Source organism: Pongo abelii, chromosome 14, assembly GCF_028885655.2.
Source record: "Pongo abelii isolate AG06213 chromosome 14, NHGRI_mPonAbe1-v2.0_pri, whole genome shotgun sequence".
NCBI lineage: Eukaryota > Metazoa > Chordata > Mammalia > Primates > Hominidae > Pongo > Pongo abelii.
In genome coordinates, this window is record NC_071999.2 from 97,303,057 (window position 1) to 97,326,120 (window position 23,064).

At 34.8% G+C, this 23,064-nt stretch overlaps 1 long non-coding RNA gene across 1 annotated transcript in view; it reads right to left on the bottom strand.

Annotated features, from left to right (window-relative positions):
- LOC134759901 (uncharacterized) overlaps positions 1–17,777 on the bottom strand; it is an 84,675-nt gene extending 66,898 nt beyond the window's left edge. The window contains exon 1 of the long non-coding RNA XR_010136807.1: positions 17,332–17,777. This is a non-coding gene — a long non-coding RNA (uncharacterized LOC134759901). The remainder of the gene's footprint in view (positions 1–17,331) is intronic.
- Positions 17,778–23,064: the final 5,287 nt, after the last annotated feature.

Below are 23,064 nucleotides of genomic sequence, written 5' to 3' on the forward strand. Positions count from 1 at the left end.
CGGTGTTGGAGGTGAGGCCTGGCGGGAGGTGTGTGGACGGATCCCTCATGTGTGACTTGGTGCCATTCTTAAAGGATTAAGTGAGTTCTCACTAGAAGTTCCGACAAGAGCTGGCTCTTAAAAAGAGCCATTCTCTCCTTTCTCTTGCTTCTGTTTCACCATGTAATGCCTACTTCTGCTCCTCCATGAATGGAACCTTCCTGAGGCCCTCCCCCAAAAGCTGATGTGGGTGTCATGCTTCTTGTACAGCCTGCAGAACCATGAGCTCAGTAAATATCTTTTCTTTATTAATTACCCAGCCTCGGGTATTCCTTTATAGCAACACAAAATGGACTAAGACAAATCCTATTCTATTAGACACTGTGCCTACATCACACTAATAGATAATGTTAGTTCCTAATCTTGTCTTCCTTTTGTCCTTTATTTCCTCACTGAGAAAAAACACAAGTTGTTCCAACACATCGTGCGAAAATTGAGACTACTAATGAATTCATGCACATAAATTACATTGAAATCACCAAATAACCAGTAATTTGTAAATACAATATACCTATCATCATTATTATTCAAACAGCATTCTGAGTATTCTGAATCAAAAAAAAGGAAAGAAATATTGCCATCAGTGGGTTCCCTGTAAACTGGGAATTGGGTACCTGGCAAAAGGAGAGATCTGAAGGAAATCTGAAGAAAAAGTAATGACAGCAGCAGGGTTCTCTTTCAAGGTAAGAGAAATAAAGAATTGTCAGAGAGGAAACATTAATAACTACACAGTAAAGTATGTGAAAAGAATCTCTAAAAGATGTGAGATAGAAACAGAAAGACAGCCTATATCTAGAGGCTAGAAGGGAAATTTAAGAAAAAGAAAATGCATTTGTTGGAATAACATGAACATGCTTCCTCCATGTGAGTATGTCTTCTAGGGATGAAAACACTCAGGAAAAGAGTGTAGCGAAAAATAAAATCAGGAATACCTTGACAGATACACGCCGGAATTTATACATTCTTAAATATGTGTTAATTTTAAAACATAAAAATTTAAACGAATGTTTTCATTTTTGATTTCCATCATTTCAATTAGTTTATATTTTTTTCTAAGTGAGAATTACTATCCAAACTAAGATGGTTCTGTCGTACTTGCTTTCTTAATAGAAAAAAAAAAAGAAGAGGAAAGAAAGGAGGAAGAGAACGTTTCAATATACAGACTTCTTTGAAATGCTGAGCACTTCATCCAGACTTTCTATATCTTAGTTTCCTCACTTGTATGTAAATAAAAAGATCAGGATATGTTTAAAATTCAATAATTCTTAGGGAAAAACATGAGGCTTTATTGCATGAATACTAACTGGAGGAAACATTCTAAATGGCATTTTTAAGTCAAATTGCTGTTTGTAACCTTAGAATATAACTTAGAAGAGCAATACTTTCTGCATTGCTTCAAATCTAAAAGTATTCAAAAAAAAAGCTAATTTGGTACAGCTGGGAAGAGCTCTAAGGATGTATGTTAATCTAATGACTGTTTAGTATAGGAAATTATAGCTTAAATAATTTATATGAATTTGGATATTCATTAAGGTTTAACAGCATTTGAGAAAGAGTAATTTTAAGATCAGGAACTAAAAATAGTGGCATTTGCTTTCACAGAAACCACAAGTAAATGGCAAAGCATATAATTAATGTACACATTACTTCATTTTAGGGTTTATGCAAACCAAGAGTTACAGAAACTATAAGATATTTTGAGTTCAATGCATGTGGTTATTTTCAGGGAATTAAAAAATTTATAAGATTGAAAAAGGAATCAACTAGATAACTTTAAAATAAAAATTAGCAGGAAGGCTTAGGGAAGCATTTTTGTGGATAAACTTGACTTCGTCATAATCAAGAGAAGGGTGTAAAAGAGAGAGTGGGGAGAAAGATGGCAAAGGATAATTAGGAAGCAACATCCCAAAGCAGGTGAAAGCCATGAGAATTCTTCTCTCACATGGAAAGGGATTCCCCTGAAAATGCACAGAAGCAATTTTTCCTCAGAAGGGGAAGAGGCAAAAGCAAATGTAATTAACTACTAGTTGCCAAGATATTTGCTGCTTTTTCATGGGCTTCGATTCGTTCTTGTCTCCTTCTAAACCACTCCTTCTGGGCCACTGGTATGAGGAAGTGCTTCCTGAACTCTCGTGGTTCAAATCTCTCTCCCTGTGCCCCAAGTCTCATTTCAATTTTGATGACCGCCCTCCGGGTACTGGTACTCCATGGATCTGATTGGGTTCCATGATTGACTTCTGATTTGAATTCTCTAAATTACCATGAATATTACCATCTGAAATGTTCCCTATTTTTTACTCTTCTGACAAAATCCACCCCTACCTCCATGGCTGTAACCATTCAGTCGTTACAAAATATTTGGATTGGCTAATCAAGATATTTGATATATGCCACAATCTAGATTGTTGTCATATATAACACACGTTTCATACCTTTGGTCTTCAATGTGAAGAATTTCACATTGCTTATTATTTAGGCACCAATACATTATAGAATATATAATTTTAAAAATTATGTGTAATTCTATATTATTAAAATATACAAATATAATTTATGTATATTAATAACAGTGTTACAGACTTTTAATAAATCATCATGTTAATATCACAACTAAGATTTTGTTAATAACTGAAAAGTATTTTATTCTGGTCAAGTATACATAATACAAAATACCATCTGAACTATTTTAAAGTGTACAGTTTTGTGGCATTAGCATATTCACATTGTTCTGCAACATAGCAACCATTCATCTCCAGAACGTTTTCATCTTCCCAAACTGAAACCACTAAACAATAACTTTTCATTCTCCCTCCTCCCAGCTATTGAAAACTACCATTCTCTTTTCTATCTCTATGAATTTGACTACTCTAGTTACCTCATATAAGTTGGCTCATACAATATTCGTCCACTTATGACTCATTTATGACAGCTAGCATAATGTCTTCAAAGTTCATTCATGTTTTAGTAAGTGTCAGAATTCCCTTCCCTTTTAAGGCTGAATAGCATTCCATTGTGTGTGAGTGTGTGTGTGTGTGTGTGTATAAAAATTACATATACACACACACCACATTTTGTTTATTCTTTTAACCATTGATAAACACGTGAGTTGTTTCTTGACTATTATGAACAATGCTGCTATGAATGTGGATGTACAAATATTTGTTAAAGTTTCTGCCTTCAATTCAGAATGGTCATAGTTTCTGTTTCATTGTTTATATTTAAAGTCTACAACATTATGTTATGGGATACAGAGACACTGAAAAGGTTACTGTAGTGAAACAAATTAACATATCTATAACCTCACACAGTTACATATTGTGTGTATGTGTGTGTTGGTGGCAATAGCAGCTAAAATCTACTAATTTAGCATGAATCTCACATACAGTACAAATTTACTGCCCATGGTCTTCGTGTTACAACATTGGATCTCTAGACTACAGAGAACTCAATCGTGAAAAAACAAATAAGCCAGTTAAAAAATGGGAAAAAGACCTGACTAGATATTTCTACAAAGAATACATAAAAATGGCCAACAGGTATGAGAAAAGGTGCTTCACATTAATAAAAGGGAAACACAAATCAAAACCACTGTGAGATACCACCTCACCTCCCATTAGGATGGCTGATAACAAAAAGACAAAAGATATCAAATGTCAGCAAGGATGTGAAGAAAAGGGAACTCCTGTCCACTGTTGATGAGAATTTAGGTTGCTACAGCCATTATGGAAAACAGTATGGAGATTTCTAAAGAAATTAGAAATAGAACTACTATATGACCCAGCAATCCATCTTCTGGGTGTATACCCCAAGGCAATAAAGTCACTAGCACATGAACATATCTGCATACTCATGTTCATTGCAGCAGTAGCCACAATAGCCAAGATATGTAAATTACCTCTGTATCTGTCAACAAATGAGTGGATAAAGAAACTGTGGTACAGACATACAATGGAATATTATTCAGCCCTAAAAAAGAACAAGATCTTGCCATTTGCCACATGCATGAGGCTGAAGGACATTATGCAGACAGATGACAAATATTTCGTGATCTCACTTATATGTAGAATCTAAAACAAAAATTCAAATAGAAAGAACAAAACAGTGGTTACCGGGGGTGGGAGGGAGAGGGGGAGGAAATGAGGAGATGTAGGTTAGAGGATACAAAACTAAGTATTTTAAAAATTACTCTAGTGCCTGGTTAAGTATCCTGCTCCTAGCTATTCAATAAACTTCTGCTAAATGCAAAATAGCATTCCCAATCTCCCATGATTATTTTGTTGTCAAATATTAACACTTGTCATTTTAGTAAAAGGATAGGAATTACTTTTCTAATTAATAAAATGAATCCCTATTTTCATTTGGGAGTCTTCATTGAAATTTGTTACAAAATAGTTGGAAGGAAATGTACAATGAAAGGTTATTTTAAGAAAGGTTATATGAATAATTGCTTCTTAATTAACAATGCTCTTTACCAATTTAGTTGTAATTGATGCCCTTATGAAAGTGAAGTTTCTGTAGCATCTAGATTCTTCCTTAAGGCATCTAGTAACCATTTAAAGGTGGACTAATATACAATGAAGTTTAACGAATAAATTGGGTTGCACTATTATTGGTAAGTATGTGCTGCTAGTGTACACTTTAAAATAAAATGAATATAGTTTAATAAGATGCTATTATCTTTCCAATTTTACTAGCAATTTTAAAAAGAAAATGAAATCCTTGGCCTGAAAAAGCAAAGGTCATTTAACTTTCCTTGCATTGTTTGTAATCTTTTAAAAAATTCTAATGAAAAATAACATTAATATATAAGTTCATAAAGATTCCCTCCACTTTAGTCTCTTTACCTTATTGAATATACTCTCATTACTGATGCTAATTATGAAAATAAACCACACATGACCTCCAAGTCACATTTTTCCTTTTTCTTTTTTCTTTTTTTCTGAGACAGAGCCTTGCTCTGTCACGCAGGCTGGAGTGCATTGTTACAATCTCAGCTCACTGCAACCTCCGCCTCCCGGGTTCAAGCGTTTCTGGTACCTCAGCCACCCAAATAGCTGGGTTACAGGCATGCACCACCACGCCTGGCTAATTTTTTTGCAATTTTAGTAGAGACGGGGTTTCTCTGTGTTGGCCAAGCTGATCTCGAACTCCTGACCTCAAGTGATCTGCCTGCCTCGGCCTCCCAAAGTGCTGCGATTACAGGCATGAGCCAACACCCCTGGCCTAAATAACTTCTTAAAAATAATATGTAATTATAACTTCAAATGTTATAAATGTAGAAGAAACCTATTAGAATCCCTGATTTTTCAGTGGCAAAAGTAACATCTCTCTCCTATTTTTACAAAGAAAAAAAAAGCTGATACCTATACATATATAGGTATAGTGTAATATGATATGTACACAGAATACAATAAAAGTAATAACATATACCTATATCACACATGTCTATTAAACAGCAATGATCATTCATTCTATTACCACATGTTGAATGCCTATAATATACCTGGCACTCTACTGGAGAAAATGACTTGACATCTAAGGTTAAAGTAAAGATCTGACATAACAAAGTCTATTTTACATGAACATGGTTGCTTTTAAACACCCTCTGATAAAGAAAAATAATCCTAACATTTTGTATATGAAGGGTATTGTAGACCCACTATGGGTTTTGACTCCAGAATGACCTGGTTTCAAATAACTGTTGAATCACTTACTAGATATGTGATTTATGTAAGTTACTTATGTGATTTATGTAAGTTACTTTAAGTTCTTTCAAAAAAGAACTTACGTAAGTTCTTTCATCTATGAAATGGAGATAATAATATAGATTTTTAGGGGGTGGTTGTTGCATGATAATCATACACACACACACATATAGCTTAACACCATACCTAACGCACCCTTCCAAAGGTAGTTCTTATTGAATCTCATTGCTGTGATTCGGGAAATATCATATACAATGACATTGTATTAGTTTTCTATTGCTTCACTAACAAATTATCACAAATATAGCCACTTTAACAGAAGTTTATTATTATTTTATGGTTTTCTAGATCATTAGTACAACACAAGTTTCACCAGACTAAAATCAAACGAACTGCACTTCTTTCTGCAGACTCTAGGAAGGAAAAAAACCTGTTTTCTTACCTTTTCCATATTCTAGGGGCCACCCACATTTCTTGGTTTGTGGCCTCTTTAATCTATTTTCAAAGCCAGCGACAATGGGTTGAGTCCTCTCATCACATCTCTCTGGCCGCCAGAAAACAAGAAAAGGGTTTTTTTGCTTTTAAAGACTCATGTGATTGCATTGGGCCCACAAAGATAACTTAGGATAATCTCCCCCATCTCCAGGTCTGGAAACAATCACATCTGCTAAGTCCCTTTTGCCCTGCATGGTAACACATTCACAGGTTTCAAAGATTAGAGCATGCACATATTTAGACAGCTCTATTCTACCTACTAAAGGCACCATGGGACCAACTGGAAGGGTCCTGTATTGTGGCAACAAGCGGCAGGATCTCAGATGTAGCTATTGCTGCTGCTGGCATTGGACTTCCCTAGAAACATGTAACTTAATGCTGAAGAAACTTTCCATTCTTCCTCTACCCACGTGAAATCGTGTTAGTGTAAATGCTATTAAGTTAGAAGCAATCATCACGCTCTATGACTGTCTTAAGAGAGCAGTGTGAAGTCAGAATTAAAAATAAGCCCATTTATGCTGAAATCCTTGGGCTCTCTGACACTACTTTCATGTCCCTAATCAATATAACCCATGGCTGCAACCACCTGGGGCTTTACTGTTTAACCATTTTACACTCTCTGTGAATATTCTTCTCCACAGTGTATGTTCTTCTCAACAGTCTTAGCAAGACAGCATGACTGGTTAGGCAGCTTCATCTGGATTAAGCAAATGAATTATTCTAAATGGATCTACCTAAGTAGTTTGATCCTGCCACTACCTCACATGTTCTGTCTAATGAACAAAGATGTAATAAACAATTTAAGTAAATCATTTGGCCACTATATTTAATTCCTTTCATCTTGTAAAGAAAATAACATATTTGCCATTTTAAAAAGCAATGAAATAGAGTAGAAATTTTGTTTTACCTAGTTTTAAAATCAAGGAATTTAATGCAACTTCATTAAAGCCGACGAATATTTTTGGTACATCTACGAAGTTAGGCACCAGGGCCTCAGTAGATGGACCACATTTGTTCATTGCACTCAAAGACGCTAAACTATAATGGAGATAAAAACCCATAGATTCTACCATCTTAACCCCTCATTGAAGCAATAAGGAACTGAATTCCAAAAGATTTAAATGCAACTCATTCCACCTTTGATGCATAATCCACCTTCATATCCCCCAAAGTAAAATTCATTAGCAAGATTGGGCTTCTGAGATTAGGGAGGTCAAGGCATTCAGCAGAACACTCACTCTAATTATCTTCGTAATCCAAGAGAGAAAAGTGGTGCAAAAGATACCAAGCACATTAATAATGTTAGAGAAGCAATAATAGAAATAGCTAGAGCTCCCTTGTCAGACACATCAGGGCTTTCATTCCAGTCCAGTATGTTAGCTTGTGATCTTCACCAAACTGCTTGAACTTTCTAAGCCTCAGATACCTCATTTGCAAAGCATGGAGACATCATAGCGTGGAATATAAAAATGCAGACTTCTGGCTTCAGAATCACGTGGGTTTGAATGTGATTCTGCCATCTTCAAGCTGGGCGATGTTGAGCTCATTCACCTCCTTTAATATTACTCTCACTAATATTGGAATAATACCTGCCTCAGAGGTATTATTAACTCCTTGTTACAAGGAGTAGACGGGGTACATAGAGCACTTAGGGCAGTGTCTGAGTAACAGCAAGAAGTCAGTAAATAGTAACAAGTGTCACTGCAAATTAATTTGATGATGCTTTATGAAGATTAATAATAAATACAAACCAATTCCCTCATACATGACAATTGTTATGGTCTGACGTTTGTGTCTTCTCAAAACTCATATGTTGAAATCCTCACTGCCAAGGTGATGGTATTAAGAAGTGGAGCCTTTGGGAGGTGATTAAGTCATGATTTGGTTTACTGCCCTTGTTATACCAGCCTGAATGAACTATTAAAGCAATGTTATGACTATCTACATTCTAATAGTAATTGTATATTTTCAAAGTCTCTTTAACCACGGACCCTATCCTCATGCCCCAGCAACTGAACGGTTAATTTTTCCTCATTTCACAAAGTAGAAATTTGACTTTGGTAAGGTCCAAATGGTTCAGGATCAAATATTAAAGTAGGAATGAAGAAAGAATTCAAACTCAGTGACCCCTGGCTGTCTATTCACTGCTTTAACTGTTAAATTACATCACCTTGGCAGTTTAACAGTACACTAGGAACATTTTCAAGGAAGAATATTTATATACACAACTCTTGGCACCATAAATATTTGTCTGAATTTATCTTGCTCCAGGCCAATCAACTCCTTATGAAACTTGTGATTTAAAAGGCTTGGATTTTTATTCCTGCAATGTTAATATAATGGAAAACAATTCAGTATCTCCAGCAGGAATGATTTTACAGGCATTAAGCAGGTGGCAGACTACATAAACTTTAACTTTCTTGACATTTTTAAACAACTAATACAGTTTTAAAGCATGTACCTTTTTGTGTCATTTAAATAGGAAAATTATTAATGATAAACAAAGTTTGTAAGAGACATAAATTTGAAGCATTTTGTTTACATTGAGTTAAGGATATATAAACTTTGATAAATGTTAATGGAAGTTACCAACACACATTCCTTTCGTAGCAATGGAAGACCTCTCTATAATTCCCAATAACCCTTTTAACTTGTGAAAAATGAATAAGGAACTGGAGTGCATAGAACACTAAAGTATAATAAGAGCAGAAATAAGTGAGCTTACTCCAGTTTATTCCCGAGTTATATACTAAGAAATAATTCCAAACAAGTGCATTTCATGAAGCTTATCTTTCATGGCACTTTTCTTCTGACCTAGCCCAAAGAGAATGCCCTAATTTTTTACTACTCATTCCCCCATAACAATTCCCTGGCTTCCTTCCTTACCTGCTGTGCTTTTGTAATGCTGTATTGAATTAGAACTATAATTAGTCAGCATCTACTCATTTAGTCCACGAGTAAGTATTTAGCACCAGGTACTATTTGTGATAATAAACAAGGCAGCTTTCCCTTTTCTCCAAAAGCTTATAGTCCAGTGGGGAGAACACAAATTAAGCAGAAGTTTTCAAAACAGTGTGATAGTATCTAAGGCACGTAGTGTAAAAAGGGCTAAGGCTTAGGTAAATAGAGTGTTCCAGAAATGCATGGAGATAATGTAGCTAAATAACTTCAAGGACTCAGATGCTAGACCAAGAGGGCCTATTGAGCAAGGCACTGTGTTGGGACATTGTAAAATATAAATTCAACCCCTGCTGCCCAGAAAATTCACTGTAATTGGGAAGATAGAGGCCAAAGCTTTCTCCCCTTTTTTCCGCAACCAAACTTCCTCCTAGACATCTTCACTTGGATGTCCCACCAGAGCTAAAACTTATTAGGCTCAATGCTCATTTGTTTTCTCCTCCAGTCCCCAGACCAGATCCTCACCTCCAACATTCTCTGTCTTAGCAACTGCCCCAACCCATTCAGTTACTAAATTAGAATGAGAAGGAGCATTCCGTGGGTCACTTCCTACTTCACCTCTCACTTCGAAAGCATAGGACAATGTTTGGGAGGGTGAGTAATAACAAGATGGGAATAGTTTACAAAGGTTTCATGTGACAAGCTGAAAACTGTAGGCATTATCCTATAGACAATTGTGCCATTCAGTCACTGCTAGCATTGCCTTGTCATATAGCTAAATGAAAGAATATATTTATAAGGCACTCTGTGAATTTTCATTAGTGATAAGTAGGCTCTGATTAATTTTAATGTCTGGCTAGGAAACAGGGAGAAAATTTGTTAAATCATAAAATGCATTCTCAAGTCAAACATTAATGGGAAGGGATCTTTATTTAAATTTAAAAATTCCATGTATGCATGTGAATATATACATATAAATAGCATATTCTAAAGCCAAATATTAATGGCTACAAAACTTTTTACAAGGAGCATACCAGATAATTCGTATCAAATAGTATCTCTTGAAACTAATTTTCTCTGTGGGCCACATAGACACAAGTTAAACATCCCTAGTCTGAAAATCTGAAATCCAAAATGTTCCAAAATCCAAAGCTATTTTCAGTAAAACACAGTATCACAAGTGGAAAATTTCATACCTGACGTTATGTGATGGATTGCAGTCAAAATTTTGTTTCATGCACAAAATTATTACAAATCTTGTGTAAACTTATCTTCAGGCTATGTGTATAAATGTGTACGAAACACAAATAAATTTTGTGTTTAGACTTGGGTCCCATCCCCAAGATTTCTCATTATGTATATGTGCATATTCTAAAATACCCCCAAAAACCTGAAATCTCAAACACTTCTGGTCCCAAGCATTTGGCATAAGGGATACTCAACCTGTAAATGTTTATAAGCAATGTTTTTGCATTGAATAGACCTCCACTGACATCATGCCTGTGATATTTTTCTACTATGTGACCTTGGGCACGTCATTTAACCTCTCTGAGTCTCAATATCCTCACTTATAAAATGCATATAAACCCAACTTTTCAGGTTTTTATGTGAGCATTAAATAATATAATTGAAGCATAAATATATGGTAATAATTCAACAAATTATAACTACAACTATACTCACTTCAAAGAGAAGCCATGGAGAAAGACGGCATTTTGCTTAGGAAGAGGTCATTTTAAAGCATCAGCTGGCTTTTTGAGGGAGCAGCATTTAGTGGCTATATGACATATTCTAACAAGATGGTGGAAAATAATAAACTAAAAATTATCCAGATGCAAACACCTAGAAACGCTGGATAAAATCCACCTAAATCTGTAGTTGAAAGTCCAAGAACAGAAAGTACTCAGGAGTCAGAAACAAAAGAGAGTTGAAAAACTAAAGCAGTATGCGAATATACTGGCAGCTATCCTTGCCGTGGATGATAGATGTGGACAGCTTCCATAAACTTACAGCCTGGGTTTAAATACCATGAGTGACAAGAAATGAGGCCTTGGGCCCAAACAGAAGGAGGAAGTTAGAACTAAAACCTCTACCGAAATCTGGGACCTCAAAATATTTCACTATCAATGACAAGTAGACTAAGGCAAAAATATACTCCATACAAAATAACAAGGAAGCTATGTCTCTGCCATGGGCTTAGGTAGGAAAAAAAGAGAATCTCCCCTGAGTATCAAAAACCATTGACCAGCACCTTGCATGGATTTTCAGTTCAGAATTCTCCTACTAGCTTGTTTAGGAACTCCCAAGCCAAGACATTAGCAACAATAGCAAAATGATTCTGAGCGTTGATAGCTTGTAGGGTATCTGGTAGAAGCAAAAGCAAATCTGCATTGAAGGGCCACGACTTCCACCTAAGCTCACTACATACCTACAAGTACACTAAAATTGCAATGCTAAAGATATGTTTAAAGTTACTTTTAAATATTCCACTATGAGCAATGATTAGCAGGGACAGCCAAAAGGATTAGAATCCCACAAACTTTATATTATAAAAGAATCTGATAAACCCTTTGGAAATGAGCATGTTTAAAATTATTGAACGAGAAATCAACATCTAAAAAGAACAAGACACAATGGAAAAAGACTGGCTAGCTTTGAGAAAGAACAATTCAAACTTGTAAAAGTAAAAAATATAATCATAGAAATTAAATCTTAATAGGCAGATGACAGAGGAGATAAAACAAAATATAAGGCACAATTGACAAATTGAAAGATAAGGAAAACACCTAAAATGTATCAAAGAGGGATAAGGAATTAGGAAAATAAAAGACAATTTAAGCATCAAAGAAAACAAGATGAGATGTTCAAATATACAGCTATTTGGAGTTCTGGATAGTGATAACAGAGGGAATGTAGAAATATTACTCAAAAATATAATGGCTGTGAATGTTACTAATTGATAATGTATTCAGGCTGTCATTCATGAGTCAAAAAGCAAGAGATCCTCTCAAGATTAATAGATGGGTGGGTAGATAATAGATGGATGATAGATAAATAGATACATAGGTAGACATGTATCTAGATAGATAGATAGATAGATAGATAGATAGATAGATAGATAGACAAATAATATTGAAACTGTATAGTTACAGTCATAGAGAAGGTGTTTAAAGCAACCAGAAAAAAAAAGGACAGATTATTTACAAGGGATCAACAATAGACTGACAACAAACTTCTGAACAATAAAAGACAGAAGACATTACATTCAAAAGTGAGGAGAAAGTAAACTGTTAACTTAGATTTCTCTATTTCTGTAAGGCAAATATCTCTGTCTACTATTGGAAAAAGTGAACTGTATATTACATTTATTTCTTTGGAGAAACTTTCAATACGGACTATAATCTTATCCGACTACATTACATACATCCTTCTAAAAGGCAAAATAACTGAATAAAAATACAAAACAAGATCCCTTGCAACCCTATGATTCAGCAGTTTGGGGATTTAAAATCCAATACTTCATCTTTGAAGATGCTAATTTCGAAAGTGAGTGTTATTCTTCCAGGTTCCGTGTCCCTCAAAACAAACAAAAACTACGAACAAACAACGAATATGAAGTCTCTCCTAGAGACATTTAATTTAATTTTCCCTTAAAATATGACATAAAACCAGCAGTATACAGTAGTCATCACTAAGTTTTTTGTCGCATAATTTTAATTGGTTTGAAAATCAGCGGCCACCAGATCTTGCTCTATTTACAACATTAAAAAGTTGGAATTCGTGGATTTCTTACATTTGACCACCAAAAGATATGCCAGCTCTGAGTTATTAGTCTGTGCTGCCCTATTTAAAAAACAAAAGCAGAAAAGCCAATTAATACACCTTATTATTAAAAATTGTGAGGTTTTGACACTGAAAGGTATTTTTATCTTCCAGCTTGGTGAAATATTCCTAGCGGAATTAATATGAAGTGGAGAGCCAGCTGGGAAAAATGGAGGCTTTGAAGTGGCTGTGCCTGGGAGGGACTCTCAGCGTCAAGGGGCTGCAGAGCTCTGATATCCCATGGGTGCCTGAAAGAAGCTTTTTCTCTGTTTATGAGTTTTCAATCAGTTAGATACTTTCTGTCTTCACTAATAATTTTCATATTACAAATGTCATTACAGAGGTTTACATTTTTTTCCAAACCAAACAACTGGGTAAATTTCAATATAAACTCTTTCCAGTCTATGCATGTGTGAGTATTTTAAACATTCTACATACCTTTAAAAGATACTTGGACTGCCTGATAAATAAGGTTAGCAATTTTAATGACTGCAGTTGAATATGTCTCTTACAAGAATAGAGATAACATTAATTCTTTCATATTGATTAAATCTTTAGCAATTTCCTAACTGTATTCAAAAATATATACTCTATGCCCAATAAAATCTGCAGATTAAGAAATAAGATACGTTTATATTGTGTAACTTCCTATTATTTTTCTTCATAAACTACAATGATATCTTTAATTTTATTTTTTTCAAGACATCAAAACAAGAAAGAAAAAAAAATTTAAAGAATGAAAATAGACCGGGCCTTCACATCCAGGTTAAACACATATCTTTGTTCAGAACTACAAACAAATACATAAAACAGCCAAAAATCATCCTACTCACAAGCACCTTCAGGCTATTACAAGAATTGAAAGGCAGCCAAAGATTTGTTCTCTGACAAGTACTCAAGTACTCTAATACTAACATGAAATGGTATGACAGTTACCCTCACAGGATGATGACTTTTGCTTCATAAACCATCTTAAACACTGAATTATTAAGCTGAAACTTGTTTTTTTGTTGTTTTTTGTTTGTTTTTGTTTTTTTTTTTTTTTTGAGACGGAGTCTCGCTCTGTAGCCCAGGCTGGAGTGCAGTGGCGCGATCTCGGCTCACTGCAAGCTCCGCCTCCCGGGTTCACGCCATTCTCCTGCCTCAGCCTCCTGAGTAGCTGGGACTACAGGCGCCGCGCCTGGCGAAACTTGGTTTTCAAATGATGAAATTAAAGTCACATGTTCATATTCCAGAAAAAGGTGAGTGGAAATAAGTCTGAATTGTGTAAGATCATTGGGTATGCAGCCGTGATTTCAGGGGAAGCAGCATAGACGTTTTTCAGCTTGTGTTTAAGCTTGGAGTGAATTCCATGGCCTCCCTAGGCCTGTGTTGTCTTTGTTATCACTGCATAGCGATCTCTGCATATAAGGAACAAGGAACAATAATAATAGCTAATGCTTACTAAATAGTGAATATAAACCAGCCTTGTTTTAATCATTTTACATATACCACCTCATTTAGTGCTCATAAAAACCCTGAGGTAGGCAGTCTACCTCATGTACAGTTCCATTTGACAGATAAGAAAGGCAGAGCAGGGTTAATTTACTTGCCTGAAAATCACTGTTAGCAAGAGATGGGCGATTTGAATACAGGTACATTTATACATGCACACACAGAACCTGTGTGTGCACACGTGTGTGTGTGAGTGTATGTGTGTGTGTGCGAGTCTGTGTGTAAACACAATAACATAAAACCATTCTAATTATTTTCAAGTATACAATTCAGTGACATTAAGTGCATTCACAACATTGTACAACCACGACCCCTATCAATTTCCACAACTTTTTCATCATCCCAAACAGAAACTCACTACCTTTTAAGATGAATTCTCTTTTCTCCCTCCCTCAGTCCCACAGCCTGTCTTTTAAACTACTACTTTCTTCTTTTGAGTAAATGAAGTAAAACTGAATTTCTGTAACAAAAACTGAGAAAGAAACAAACTAAAAATCATTTTGTCATACCAAATCCTTAGTAATGGAAAGTCTGAGGATGTATTTTAGGCAGAATAAAGATAATACCAGGGAGAAGGTCTGAGTATGAGAAGGGATCATAAGCAGAGATATCATTAATTTTTTTATTAAATCTCAGCAATGATTGAATAAAGTAGTAGCATTTAATTTCTGTCTTTAAAGATTAGCAGAATTAAAATATCAGGTACCACTGTATGTAAATTAGAAAGGAAGTATGATCAAAGTTAAAGCATTTTAAGGTTCTTGTAATTTTCAGGATGAAGGTAAATGTTTTGATACTTCTAGAAGAATAGACGTGGAACACATAGCTGCTAAACAAGTTGAGGAGAAAAAAGTAAAAGGAAAAAAAAGACACAAAAAATGAAAGAAATATACACACACACAACACAACAAAAAATACTTGACATAGCTATATTGATACATAGAGTAAAATATATATCATGAAATACCTACATTAGAGAAGTAGAAATGCTCAACATTAATAAGTTTAGTGTGCAACCCAGAAATTTAGAAAAAGAACAGAAAATCAAAAACAAAGGAAATAAGAGGAAAGAAATATTTAAAATAAAATCATAACAATGAGAAGCAAAAACATATAATAGAGAGAATCGACAAAGCCAAAAATTAAGCCTTTGGACAGATTAATAATACAGAAAGACTTCTGGCTAGATCAACTGAAAGACAAATAGAAGACACAAAATAAAAAATATTTGTAATAAAAAAGAGACATTACAACACACGCTACAGAGATTTAAAAAGGTGACAAGTTTTTAGGCTCAACAGTAATGTCAAATATCTTGAAAATGTCGACAAAATAGATAAGTCCTTTAAAAACACAAATTCCTAACTTTACTCAAAGAGCAAGTAAAAGTTTAATAGTCTTAGAGCCATTAAAGAAATTAAATCAGCAGTTTAAAATCTTCTCCAAAAGAGAACACCAGGTCCAAATGGCTTTGTAGCAGGTAATTCCAATCCTACACAAGTTTTCAGAGAATAGAAGAAAGCGATAGTCTCCTCAATACATTTTGAATGTAGTTCTCAAGCTTGAGATGGAACACTCAAGCTGTGATACCAAGGAAAAACAAGGAAAACATTACTTATCAATCTTACTTATGAGCATAAATTCAACAAGTTGAGCACAGCATTGTTTAAAAGTGTATATATGTCATGACCCAGCTGGAATTATTTCAGAAACGTAGGATTGAATTAATAATAATAAAGTATTAAAATTAGTTACTACTCTAAAAGAATAAAAAAGGAAAATTATGTTATTACCTCAATGGATACAAAAAAAGGGGGGTGGTGAAATTCAGCATCACTCATAAAAAATCCAAGCAAGGAGACTAGCAAGAAAATGACAAGAAAGAAATTTCCTAACCTGAAAAAGAACATGTATAAAAATAGCATTAAAACAAATGCCACACTTAATGGCAAAACATTAAGACTATTTGCTTTAAGATAAAGCAGCTTAATGACAAAGATATTCATTATTATCGCTTCTATGGCAAAAAAGTAAAACAAAGTAAAATTGCATCCATACTTTGTATCATACATAGACATTAACTTTAAATGTATTCACTAAAACTTAGTTGTTAAAGACCGTTTATCTTCATGACTTCAGAATTGGGAAAGATTTCTTAAGACCCTGAAAGTTCCAACTATAAAGAAAAATATTAATAAACAGTTCATTAAAACTTCAAACTTTTGCTCATCAAAAGATACTATAAAAGCAATAAAGTAAGAGCCATAGAGTAGAAAAATATTAGCTACATGCATAACTGCCCAAGGATTAGTGTTCATATATATAAAGAACTTCTACATGTTAATATGAAAAATAAAATCCACTAAAAACATGGACAAAAGACCTCTTCTGAAGTTTCAAACACCATGGAAGGAATCACATTTTATTGTGTAATCATGACACCTGGTCTCCTCACTACTTAAAATCTAAATAAGATTAATTCAAACACCCAATTGCATGGATTGTGGAAATTCAAAATGTTCCCTAATTATATTCAAATTCCTGGGAATGGAGAAGGTGGAGGTATGCCTTAAATTCTCATAATCTCTTATGATATGATTTTCTTCCTCAGGTTGAATTTTTTACCCCTGCCCTGTGTCTCATGCCTATTTTTATATGTTCATCCTGGGGTCATCCCAAATATGGAGCAAAGGTCCCTCTTCTAACCCATCTCCCAAAAGCTACAACGAAATCAAGCCTATTAACTATAACAAAACTTCTACTGGAGATTTGGGGGTCCCAAGGAGGTTCCAGCATATTCCCCCAAGAAATTTTCACTGACAGATTTATGCCATGTAGCACTCCAGCCTTTAACCTTTCTGGCATCTCTGACACCCACCTCACTTCCAACACTACTTCTCTGGTCCTACCCTCTCTTCTCCACCTGACTCACAGAAGCAGAACTGTTCCTTCTTTACTTTCATTCCTGCCAATACCCATTCCCTCAGGGTCTCCCTGTCCTAGTGAATGTTGCATAAACAAAACAGTACTGCCCAGAAAGGAGTTCAGGAGGCAGCTGTTAAGATAACATGTTTTCACCCTGCTGCATTTTAAAGAAACAGAACTATGCCAGGATTTGTAGTAAGTAATGATTCTTGTAAAGGTATCTCATACATTGAGAATTTTGAGAGCACTCACATCTGTTGAAAATTGATTTGAAAATTAAGTTTTATTAGACTGCACGTCTGCATGCTTAACTTTTGACCATAATCTGACAAATTATCATTTGTCCAGACATACGTTTTTAATGTGTTTAATGTCCTATCTAATTCTTCTATAACTTTCAATCAACCAATCCGCCTATCAGCATATCATATAACAAAGGTGGTTTATTTTAGATTAGAAATCTGCTTTACTTTTCAACAGAGTTTAACACTCTTTGTTTTATGCAAATTTTATCAATAATATTATTTCTATTAAAGAACATCTACATTTTAGGTTCAGCTGGTTACTAGAATATTTTACAAGTAATTTTTAAAGTTGATTTTTTAAAATAAAACGTACTCCATGGAGATATATCTTAAATCCATCTCCTTCATCCCCACCGCAAGCAATTATCATGAATATGACATCTAGCTTGGGTGCCACCAACTGTTCTTCTCCAAATAACAGCTAGTTAGGATCGGAAGCGGTGACCAAAGTGGTTCCCTAGTCATGACTGTGATTGACAAGTTTCCTAAACCACTTCTTCTTCAGGTAATAATGTTTCTCGGTTTTGTGACTTTTTTTATCTCACGTGGGGTTGAAAATTATTCTCAAAATTAATTGACATTTCATTGATAAAAAGAAGAGCCAACTACCAAATTTTTAATAACAATTAAAAAGCATTAACATTATTAACACATGGAACAAAGCTTAACACACTCTTTTGTTCCTTCAGTATCCCTCTTCTTCTCTAAATATTATCACTTTCTTGTCTTAGGTTTCCATATTTAAGAATTGACAGCTAGCAAAACTCACACATAAGTGTTTCTTTCCACAGTTCTCTAGGACTTCTCAAGCAGTTTTCACTACACCATAATGACGTTTACAAATTGTGACATGGAAACTTGGTTGGCAGTTCAAAGGAAAATTGATTTTTTTACTATGAGATTTTAAAACTTCACTTTATGAGGAGACTTTAACACCATCCATGTAGAGGGACGAAATCGCTATAGCCTAACAAGGTCCATAACAGTTACTTCTGACAAAACAAAAACAAGACCTCCTTGTCACCTTGTTTCACAGCTGCCAGGGTAATCATAAACACAAACTACTCGGGGTTTAGTTTAGAGGAACAAGACGGCTAACCTAAAATAGTAATTAAAAATTAAGCCTCCAGCAATCCATTTTGAAAATTTCAGGTCTTCTAAATTCTAGTCAGGCAGGAAATATGTTAAGAAGTTATGACCCTGGTAGAAATCAGGATTTCCTTTCTTGATGGAAAAGTAGATGAAAATAGAAAAACTGAATCTTAAAGTGAAAAAAGCGAATCTCTCTTTTTCAAGTATTTTAGCCTTAGTTGTCTTTTTTTCTCAGCAGGTATCTTATCTAAGAATACAAAAGAAGGAGACTTGGAAACTACATATGAATACAGTCAAGACAATAGTTTGCCTCTTTCAGGATCTGAAAATGGCCCCTGACATTGGATGCAGTGATCATGCAAAGAATACATATATATTTTTATTTTATATGAAACACACATATATTTATGTCTTATATTAAAATAACTATATTTACAATTGTTACTAATTTTTTCATCTTAAAAATAGCCATGGATTTAGAAATGAATCCTATGATTTGCAACTAAATACTTTCGGTTTTCCAAAAGTATAATTGTTCTGAAAAGGCTAGCTACTGTATAATTTCAGCTACATGGCATTCTGGAAAAGGCAAAAGTATGAAGACAGTAAGATGAGCAGTAGTTGGCAGGGGCTGGGAGGAGGGAGAAGGAGAGACACATATGTCCATAGGTGAAGCACAGAGAATATTTAAGGTGATACTGTATGATACTTTAATGGTTACTATATGGCATTATGCATTTGTCAAAACCCATAGAACGTACAACACCAAGAGTGAACCCTAATGGAGATTATGGACTTTGGGTGATAAAGAAATATAAATGTATGTTCATCGATTGTAACAAATGTACCATCTGGTGAGGGTCCTTGATGGTGGGGGAGGCTGTGCATTGGCAGGGGCAGGGAGTAAATGTGAACTCTGTACTTTCTGCTCAATTTTGCTGGGAATCTAAAAGTGCTCTAAAAAATAGAAAAGTATAGTTGGCAACTGAGATAACAACACGGTAAGAGATGGCAGTTACTGCTCTACCAAACCTCACATTAAGGAATCAAAAGTAATAGCAATAAATATTTTAAGAGGAACTATATATGACACTTCAGGAATAAAGTTTAGCCTCAAACGGAAATTCTTGTACAAAAACTTCATAACCATTTGATTGCATGCAAAACAAAATCATTATAAAGGGGTACACATCTACACATATTCTGTTGTAAGACTAGAGGTTGCAAAAGAAGTGGGGCTTGTTCAGTGTGTTCAAGTTGCGAACAGATCCATGCTTTAGCGACAAGATTTCCTCAACTGAAAATAGAACTTTTGAGTTCAAGTTTGATCTATTCCTTTTTTCAATGATGCTGAGTCGTTTCCTCTCTTTAGTCTTTTTCTGAAAAGCCAAAACTTTGAGGGGCTCAAAGAAATGGAATTTCAGGTTGTCTGAGCCTGTAAGAATGTGCATGCTGTTCCAACACTCATCTGCATTTAGAAAAGAATATCATCCCTGTTTGATTCATTCTTGTGGAATGAGCTCATAATCTGGATTCAGTTTTTTTTTTTTCAACTTTTGCACCCATTTTTAAGGTTATTTTCATGACACCCTCTTTACGTAGCCATTTTAGGAATTACCGTCTCTATTGTAAGGACCAAAAAGGAGAGTGTTAGCAACAAGATCATCTGACTGGCCACCTGATGCCAAAGGATTATGTGGAGAATTAAAATTGGTGGCCAAACTTATTTTGAGTCCATGTGTATAAAAACATGGTAGCTCTTTCTTAGGTAGTCAACTAAAATTTCCATACATCCTCTCCACGATATTTCCTCAAAGAAATGCTCTGATACACAGGAATTTTTTGCTACTGAATCTGTGCTGTCTTCCTTAGTCTTCTGTACCCCAAAATCTCTAAATAAGTTACTTTAAAGAAAAGAAAAAACTCAGAAAACAGATATTTCACATTGTATATTTATACCTCTAAGTTTTCTTGTGTATGTAATGGACTTTCAAGTCAATATAGAATGGAGATAAATTTAGAAGACTTCTTATTTCTAAAGAGATAATTACAGAAAGAGAATAAGCCGAGCATCTCCTAATTTTCTCTGGGATTCAGAGATAGTCGGTGTATACCTATGAATATTTTCAGAGATGTTTAATTGGACTAAAGTTCTGAAAAACTTGGATGCCTAAAAGGCCAAGACTAGAGAAATGCCATAAAGTGAATGAAGAATTTGATTGAACACAAAAAGAATTTGTATCTCATATGACGGTAAATCTAATTTATAAGTGAGAAGTACTCAACAATGGCAGGTCCAAGTTCAGCCGAATCTCCTTTCTTCAAGATTTCTAGCTATTGCACATAGGCAGAAGAATGCTGCCTGTGAAACATTACTCAGTGAAAAAACGACACATATCCTTAATAGAAACAGCACTTTGAAAATTATGTAATTTTCATAAGAGCTTCATAAATATCTCATCCTGTGATTTACAAAAACACGAAAGATCTAATATCCTCTAGCCCAGCAGAAAGCAAGCTGACCTAAAGTTTACTATATAACATTAAATGTACATACAATTTCCTTTCTCTATTTTTGGTTGTCCAAGCTTTAAACAAGCTCCAAAGCCACTCAGTTCTACAAAAGACAATGCCTAAAATAAAAGCTTGTATGTTTCCATTTATTCAAATCTTTTCAGAAAATAAAAATAGTAGAAACAAATTATGTTTATCTGAGGACAGCAACGCTGACAAGAGCAGGAGGGTAGATTGATGATCAAGATTCTCTTCCTATCGCCTACAATTATGATGGATGGTGGAGCTAAACCACAAGTCAAAGAGATATAATGCACTTTTCAGTATTTTTAAAAGTTATTCATCCCACTCTTTAAATTCCGAAAATGACAGAACATTTATTCTTTCATGAGATTATATTCACTGTGAAAATTTTCAAAGAAAAATAGTACTTTGTTGCTATTGAAATATTACTAGATATATGTCAGTTTCCCCACTTCCCATTTTCATGGGACTTAGCTTATGTGCCACCCAGATTCCTGACTGTCCTGAACTCTACTTTTTAGTGGAGCCAGAAAAGACATGCAAAGAATAGATTCTAGGTCCCATTGTAAAACAAAAACAAAACAGGATAATTCACCTCGTTTCAAATCCCAGAAGTGGATCTCCCTTGCCAGAGGAGTTGAAAGGTTGCCCCAAAGGGTGTGATGAAATAGAGGTTTGTCCCCCTGACCCCATTTCTATGACATCAGCTCTGCTTTTGTTTTACTCATTGGGCTTCCATGTTTTTGCTTAAGGAATGGGCTCAGCGGCATCCAGATTTTAAAACCACTCTCTAAGAGAATTTGATCACTGCATTTAAGCACATTTGGTCTGATGCTTTATTTTTATATCTATTTCTACTGAGGAAAACAACAGTTGCTAGGTTGGCAATAGAAGTCAGGGGACTAAGTGAAAGAGTATGAATGATCTATAATTTGCTAAATAGCTCAAAGTATTTCATAAAGAAACTACAAAAATAGCAGGTGTAGACTGGGGAAAGCCTAGACATCATTATAAAAAAGAAATATCCTCATCATCACTTTTGTAAGCCTGTCTTCTAGTTCCCCTTCTATTCACACAGGTCTTGATACCCACTATTTTGTATTTTCCCTTCTCATGTCAACATTACACCCTTATACCAGTAGCTTACCTTATTTCAATCTGTTAGTATGTTGCTCTCTGCGTTGGGAAAGCCTTCTTTTTAAGGCATTGTCCTCTGTTAATTAAAGGCATGGGAGCATAATTTTCACACCTAGAAGAAATAAAATTCCTCTGAATTAAACTTTTAAGGAATATTAACTTCGATACACTTTGCAAAGACTCTCAAAGTATAAAATATATCCGTTTATTTTTTAACAAATATTTGTTGTGATTTCACTGAGATCCACATAGTCGTTTTGAAGAACACTCCAAGGAAACTTAACATCTCAGGGTGGAAGTATGACTAGTGCAGGTGTGGCTTTCAGCCTTATAAACCCAGAATCTCAATTTCATCAGTTTACCCAGAAGCAGAGAGGCTTTATAAATGTAGAGCAAAGATCACAGGATTCTGAGTCCAAGACATAGGTTTGAGTTCCTGCTGCACAGCTTATTAGCTGTTTATGTTCTTAAGCAAGTGACTTAATCCCCTAAGAAAAAAAAAATGTTGAGAAATAACGCTTGTCTTGCAGGATCTTTGTGAAGATTAGATGAAATGGTGCATACAAAAGGGTTTTATATACTGTCCTAGGTTAAACATGTGTTGGTTAGATTTG